The sequence below is a fragment of the Canis lupus genome, chromosome 7 (assembly GCF_003254725.2).
Source record: "Canis lupus dingo isolate Sandy chromosome 7, ASM325472v2, whole genome shotgun sequence".
In the NCBI taxonomy this organism is placed as follows: domain Eukaryota; kingdom Metazoa; phylum Chordata; class Mammalia; order Carnivora; family Canidae; genus Canis; species Canis lupus.
In genome coordinates, this window is record NC_064249.1 from 66,575,719 (window position 1) to 66,583,496 (window position 7,778).

Consider the following 7,778-nt stretch of genomic DNA (forward strand, 5'->3'; position numbering starts at 1 on the left):
TCAATCAGGATCCTGGGATTGAACCTGCTGAGCTGAGAGCCTGCTTCCCCCTCTCCGCTCCCAGGTTTGGGCTCACTTGTGCTCTTGCATGCTCCTGTTCTCTCTCTCTCTCTCAAACAAATAAAATCTTTAAAAAACAAAACAAAGTTTCAAAGAGCAAATTATATTGACTTGTCCTCCCATATAAGACCCAGAAGGAAGTTAAACTGCTTTCATGTGGCTTGCATTCAGATGCACTGTGGCATAATATGCTTTTTTGCCAACGTATTTCCCTCTTTCCCATTTGAATGCCTCTAAAAATCTTACTGGGAAAGATAAACAAGCTTTTAAAAATATAAACAGAGGTCAAAATTTTGAAGCAGAAAATAAGACTTGTAGAATTTTCATAAGGCCAGAAATAATCTGGCCAAATCTTATTCAGGATGTGGAAGGAGCAGTCTAGGCAAGAGCTCCATGCCTGGGCTTTCATAGACAAGTGTTTTCATCTCTACCCAGCAGAAGAAATGCTGTTCCTCTCAAAAACAGCGCCAGGAAAATTTGTGAGGAAGACAATTTATATTTGACATCAAGAATCTCTCTTTCAATTAGCCTTCATTTCCCCCCCTTTTAATTTGGCTTAGTTATTTCCAACCATCTCTTTCTTTCTGTTCTCAGGAATATGTCAGATATATTCCCAAGAAAATATAAATGGCTAATGTAACTTCATATGTTCCTTCCCAGAGGTAATTACAAGGATCAAAGCCTAAACCTAAAGTAGTGGTAATCAAATCACATGTCACAGGAACAGGACAGGTGATGAAAATGAGCAAAGTGGGTGGCATTTCAGGAAAGCAGGGAGATGACGGAGATAGAGCCAAAGGAGAGTGCTGGATTCTCTCAAAGAGGAAGTCCAGCCCCTGTAGACCGTTGCCAAGTGGGCTTGTTGGCTGCAGTATTACTAGATCTTCTGGCATTTATTTGACAACTCAGGTTTTTGTGAGAAATCTCCTGAAGTATCAGAGTGCTTGAGTGCTAAACCTAACATACCTGGAAGTTGCATTCATCTGTGGACTACTCATTTATATTCTTGGATGACAGGAAGACATACTGACCACTGAAAGGCCACATGGACCAGTGGAAAGAGCTTTGTAGTGCCCCACACGTGTTAAAATCTCAGTTTTGTCCCTGACAGTTTCAGGAAGCTTGAGCAAGGTATTTAATGTCACTGAACTTGTCTATAAATGGGAATAAATAATCTCTGTCTTGGGAAATTTGTAGGTTAAATTGTATAATATATAAAAAGCATGCATCAGAGTCTAATACACAGTAGATGCTTAACATGCGGTCAATAGTACTACAGCTACTACTTACCACTACTTATTATTAATATAGTGGGATTTCAGGTATCAACCAACATGTGATGAAAGCATTCAACAAGGGCTAAGTTTCCTGCAGCCCTTCAAACATCGTGTTTGGGGTCACTTATCTGTATATAATATCATTCCTGTCTATATAGTCTGAATATGGATGTGTTATGGAATTCTGTGATTGTAATTTATTGGAGAGTTGACAAAAAACATCAAAATATAATACATTTCAGCAAAGGGGCTAAGTTGTTGCTACATACATGGGAATCAACAGAGTAACAGCAAAGTAGTTTTTATTTTGATTGGGTTCTAGTTTTTTTTTTTTTTTTTAACTTGTTAGTCACCTGGGTGACTCAGTCAGTTCAGTGGCTGACTTTTGATTTCGGCTCAGGTCATGATCTCAGGGTCCTGGGATTGAGCCCTGTGTCAGGCTCCATGTTCAGCAGGGAATCTGCTTCAGGATTCTCTCTCCCTCTGCCCCTTCCCCTACTTGCTCACATTCTCTCTCTCTCTCTGTCTCTCTCTCTCTCTCTCAAATAAGTAAATTCTTTTTAAAAAATATTTATTTCAAAAAATAAATAAAAAATAAAAAATAAAAAATATTTATTTCTTTAAGAGAGAGAGTAAAAGAGCATGAGCAGAGGGAGGGACAGAGGGACAAGCTGACTCCCTGCTGAGCCCTACAGGGGGCTCCATCTTGACCCTAAGGTCATGACCTGAACGAAAGTGAGATGTTTAAGGAACTGAGCCACCTAAGTGCCCCAATACATAAATCTTTAATAAAAACCCCAAAACTCTAGTTCCATCCATGTCATTGCAAATGCTAAAATTTCATTCTTTTTGATGGCTAAACAATATTCTATCGTATATATATTATATATATTATACATATACCACATCTTCTTTAGCCAGAGAAAGACAAATATCATATGATTTCACTCATATGTAGAATTTAAGAAACAAAACAGATGGGGACACCTGGGTGGTTCAGCGGTTGAGCACCTGCCTTTCACTTAGGGCATGATCCTGGGGTCCTGGGATTGAATCCCACATCAGGCTCCCTACAGGGAGCCTGCTTCTCCTTCTGCCTATGTCTCTGCCTCTGTCTGTCTCTGTCTCTTATGAATAAATTAAAATCTTTTAAAAAAAGAAACAAAACAGATGAACACAGAGGACAGGAAGGAAAAATGAAATAGAGAGAGAGACAAACCATAAGAGACTCTTAACTAAGGAAACAAGCTGAGAGTTCCTTGAAGGGAGAAGAGTGAGAGGATGGGGTAACTGGGTGATGGACATTAAGGAGGGCACTTGATGGAATGTGCACTGGGTGTTATATGCAACTGATGAATTACTAAACTCTACCTCTGAAACTAATAATACATCATATGTTAATTAATGGATTTAAAAAAATTTTAAACCTGTTAGCCTTTAGCTTTTTTCAATTTTGATATGTATATTATGCAAAATTTATTGTAAAACTTTACTTAATAATTCTATAGAGAAAGAAAAAATGGAATAAAGGCAAACTGATATAAAGTGAATTATGGTATATTCCATATCTCATTATTTTAAGTCACAGTGCATAGCATAATTAAGCCTTTGTAAATGAACGGAAAAACTGATTCAGTTTTAATAAGTAAAATAAGGAAAATATAACTCAAACTAACTTCATTAAAATAGGCTAGAATAGCCCTAGTTATCCCATTTTTTCCTGAATTTCAATCTGGATCCTGCCAAAACTTGAGCAACTTTACCATGGATTTTCCCCTTAAAAAACCTAACGGAGAAAAAGACTAGAAATTCATAGGCCAGAATAAAGCAAGAAGTCTGATGCCAGCCATGTTTATTCTGTTAGATGGCAAAGGACTGGTAATAAATGTGTGCTGAGTCTGAATACTGAGGACATTGGTACAGAGGCGTTGGAATGAGGATTCCTGGCACTTGTGAGTCCAATAGGTAGCACTGTTAAGGCATAAGGTGTTTGAGTCCATTTCAATGAAATAGATCTTCCAGATTTCTTTTATCGACCTCCCTTTCAATTCTTCTCTCCATCTTGATTAGCTAACATCACTCCTAAAGTTCTGATAATCCTTTTAACAAGGTTTGTTTATCCTTGAATAGGAGGAAGGGTATAGGGGAGAAGAGAGACAGTAATGTATCAGGTGCTGTTATGAATTAAAACAAAAGAAAGATGACTGTCAAGGATTTCATGACTATGAAATTTCATGATTTCATGACCATGATCTCAAGATACATGGCTGGTGTTCTGTATGAATTTCAAACAATGTTAGTAGCATTTGTGATTCATCTGTTTACTACTTCAGGACAAGAAGTTTGTTTTGTTTTTGGTGGCAGAACTAATTCCATCTATTTCAAAGGACTTTTGCCCACAATTATACCCTATTTTTTATTTAGTTTACATAGAACAGTCATATTTTCTTGGTTTTCCTTTTCCCCTCAAGAATTTTGGGTTACAGCAATACTATATTTGAAGTGGTTTTTGTAAGTTTCTCTGTTTGTTTTGATATCTGATTAGGACAAGGTGTGTCCTTCTGTAGACTTTCTGGTTTCTGGAAAGAATTCCATTTTTTTCTTTTTTTATTCCATATGTCAGATGAATAGGCAGCCTTACTATTTTTCCCCTTGTAGAGTGAACACATCTTATGGAAAAAAGGAAGGAATAGTTTCAATAAATATGACAATAAGTATGAAAATGCCACTATCCTCTTCTCTCCTCCCCTTTTTGGCACTGCATTCATTACTTTGGATGCAACTAGAAACAAATCAGTCCTTGTCTTTTGCTCAGTTTGTTTGTCTCTTCAGGCCCTGCTGGCCAGTGATCAATAACAGGCCTTTATAGTAGAACCATGTAAAAAAAAATGTATTTAAGGGCAAACAGCAGTATGCTTTATATCTCTAGTATTTGTGGTAGTAAAATATGGAATGCAGTTATGTTAGAAAGAAAGAGCCAAACTAGAAATCCAGGAAGCAAAAAGAACATGTCCTAAAACACTCAATAAATATGTATCAAACATTTTTTATGTGCAGGAAACCCAGCTAATTACTGGAAAAGGAAAAGTTACAAAGGTATATGAATTGCAGTCCTTATCTTTGATGAATTTAGTCAAATGGAGTCAAGTCACAGGACAAGTTATAAAAGATTTCTGAAGATGATTTCAGTGATACAGGGGTATCCACAGAGTGTATTTGGTTGGTTGGTTGTTAACAGCTCTACTGAGATATAATTACTATGTGATAAAATGCACCACCCATTAAACTCGCTCATTTGAATGGTATTTAGTAAATGTTTGCAATTGTGTAGTCATCACTACAATCTAATTTTACAACCTTTCTTCCACTCCAAAAAATTTCCTTGTGTGCCCATTTGCAGTAAATCTCCCACTTCTACCCCCAGCCTCAAGTACCCATTGATCTGCTTCATCAAAACAGCTTTGAGTCCAGCGCTAATGTAACCTCACTCCTGAGACACTACCATTCTGAGAACTGCACCCGGCACCAGTGGAAACCTGAACTATCCTCAGCCCTGTGAGAATAACCCTATAGGGGTTTTTTCTCCTGTCCCATTCCTGTGTTTCTTTCCTCGGCCTCAGTAGTTCCCCCACACTGAGACTAAAACTCAAAGGGACTTCTCAGCAAATTTCTGAGAATTATGACTCTCCCCCCCCCAGTGTAGCTCTCTCTCTTCTGATGCTTTGCCCATAAATGTTAGCAGCTCTGGCTCCTCAACCCAATGAGACTATTGGATTTTGTTTGTGTTCCTCTTCCCTGAATTGCTGCCTAGAGCTGGGGTATTGTTGGGCTCTCTCCTCATTTGTCCCCTTATCTCCCTTATGTGCTGTCCTGTGCTGCCTAATTGCCCAATGTCTGAAAACAAATTGTATCCAAGCTGCTTGAGGTGGGAGGGTAAATCTAGCCTCTGTTATTCCATCATGGCTAGAAGAACAAGTTCTAGTTTTAAGGGCAATTTCCTATTATTCCCATGTTCCACCTACATGGCCAGTTCTATACAATATAATTAATTTTCAATAAGTTGGCAATGGATGAAACCAGTTTGAGATCAAACATAGTAATATAGATGGACATATACAGACATATATGTGTATGTCTATATTTAAAAGTATAAAATGGGTGATCCTGGGTGGCTCAGTTGGTTGAGTGTCCTTCCGACTCTTGGTTTTGGCTCAGCTCATGGTCTCAGGGTCATGAGATCAAGCCCGTTGTCTGGCTCCACACTTGGCGTGGAACCTGCTTCAGATTCTCTCTCCCCCTCCTTTCCCCTCTGGTTCTCCTCCTTTGCTAGCACCCCCCCCAAAAAAATAAATAAATAAATAAACCGCAAAACATAAAATGATGATGAATCAGTGAAAACTTTTATATATTGTTATGAACTACAATGCTTGCTACATTATGTCAACCTAATAACACTTTCCTTTCCAATTACGTGTAGGTAAATGTGGTCTTGAACTTCGTAGGGGGGCATCAAATGATTCATTTGGATTTGGATTTTAAAAAGTGAATTTAAGGGCACCTGAGTGGCTCAGTGGTTGAATGTCTGCCTTTGGCTTAAGTAGTGATCCTAGGGTCCTGGGATTGAGTCCCACATCAGGCCCCCCACAGGAAGCCTGCTTCTCCCTCTGCCTATGCCTCTACCTCTCTCTGTGTTACTCATGAATAAATTTTTTTGAGTGAATTTATTTTGTAACCTCTTGTATGATGTTGCAAGTTTGCTTAGTGGAGAAGAGAATGATAATAACAAAAGAATGGAAGCACTAAGCACCACAGCCAGCAGCCAGCAGCCAGCATGATGTCCTGGTATGCTCTCTTGCAGACAAGGGTATTTGTATTCTTGTCATACTTTTGAAAGACATTTACAGACTAATCAATGTGTTCTTTTATCAGGATTTTATGGTTTCCAATGTCAGAAACACCCAAACTAGTTTTCAAAAAAAATATTAAATGGCTAGCTAACCTTAAAGTCCATAGTTAGCTCTAGTTTCAGATGTGGTGGGATATAAAGGACCAAATGATGTTATTTATTTTCTGTTTTTCTCTCTCCAATTTGGTTCCTCTTCCTTTATTCTGATTCCATTTTCAGATGGCTTCTCCCATCCTGGTTGCAAGATGGTTGCATGGGGCTACATATTTCCACTTTGTATTTCCAAGTATTCCAAGCAAAGGTCTCAAGATTCACTCCAGAACAGCCCAGGTCATATGTGCACCCTGACCACTTTGGCAAAGGAGATGTAATGCACTAATTGGCTTAAGCCAAAGTCATGTACTTCGCTATAGACTGAGGTCAGAGCTACTCTCAGATCGTGTGACCTGGAACTCAGACAGTGCTTAAAAGATGCGTGAATGGCTCCTGGAAAGGCAAGTAATAAAGTGCTCACTGTACATCAGATATAATTGCAAGCAAGTAAGCTTACCCTATCTATTCTGACTGTGACAGCCTATATTATCTCCTCCTTTACTCTTGCCCCCAACACATGTGTAGTCTTGTTACCCTAATTAGCTAAGGACTGATTATGCCTGAGCTATATTGTCAAACACAAGAACAGATAATACACAAACAGTGGAAATCTCTAAAGATTTCATAGAAAGGGGTTGGCTTTAGTATCAAGAGATGGAAGGAGAAGGACATGGCAGGGAAAGAGAGCAGAACAAAGAAAATGGGCAGGAAAATGTAGAACAATAAATAGATCAGTGGAAGTATAGGTTGGGGTCAAGGGTGAGATTATAAAAGGGGTTTTGAGCCTCAGGTTACAGGACTGAGAATTACTCTAAATGTGCTAAGGCACAGGTCAACAACCTTTTTCTATAAAGATCCAGATAGGAAATACTTTAGGCTTTGCAGGCCAAATGCCAAAATCAAGGGTATTGTGTAAGTACTTATACAACAAGAGAGAAAACAAGTTTTCACAGTGAAATTCAAATATAATGATAACTATAATAATGGTAATAATAATAGAGTACTTTTTGTAATACAGTAAAAATTCTTTTGGGGATCACATTTTGCTTAATTGGAGTTCAAAGTTAGTGTGCTCTAAACAAATGCATTACAAATATTCACATGTAAAAACCATTCTTAGTTCTCATACTGTACAAAAACAGGCAGCCAGATTTGATTCACGAGCTGTACTTTGTTGACCTCTGTACTAGGGAATCATTTCATGTTTTCAAGAAGGGGGAGGCAATCCGATCATTATGTTGGTTGCATCTGAATGAGACAAACTAAAGGCAGTAAGAATAGGCAAGAGATAATGAGAACCTGACTTACAATGCCATGGACTTGGGTGGTCATGTTCAAGAAAGCAACTAAAGTGGGTGGAGCAAGAAAGAATCTTGGATCCAGTCCAAATCAGATGGAGTGGCATTAACTACTCAGATGGGTAAACCTGAATCATAAGAAAG